Below are 575 nucleotides of genomic sequence, written 5' to 3' on the forward strand. Positions count from 1 at the left end.
TTGGCACTGGCATGGCCAAACCGCGCTTTAGGCCAGGCAAGACCATGGTCAGGGATGTCCAGGAGAGTCCCCAGGTGGTACAGAGGCATGGTGTGGGGTAGCCCAAGAAGGATTTCCAGCCGTAATACCAGCCCAAAACCTAGTTCCTTATTCAAGCCCTTATATTTTGTGCAGTGGGCAGGGGCTGTCAGTTGGGCACCTGGCATGGCCAAACTGTGCTTTGGGCCAGGCAATACCCTGGTCAGGGATGGCCAGGAGTGTCCTCCAGTGGCACAGAGGCAAGTGTGGCGTGGCCCAAGAAGGACTTTCCTCCATAATCCCATCCTAATCTGATCTTCATTTACGGCCCTATACTTGATGCAGGGTATTATTTTACATAGTAAACATGCATAGCTGAGGAAATTCTCTCTCTACAACAGGGGTGGGCAATTATTTTGGGCAGAGGGCCGCTTACTGAGTTTTGGCAAGCCATTGAGGGCCGCATGACAGGCAGCTGGGGACAGATAAATATTACTTTTCTTAATTTTTTTAGGGGCCCCGCGGGCTGGATAGAAAGGTCCGGGCAGGCACACCAA

The sequence above is a fragment of the Alligator sinensis genome, unplaced genomic scaffold (genome assembly GCF_000455745.1).
Source record: "Alligator sinensis unplaced genomic scaffold, ASM45574v1 scaffold364_1, whole genome shotgun sequence".
NCBI lineage: Eukaryota > Metazoa > Chordata > Crocodylia > Alligatoridae > Alligator > Alligator sinensis.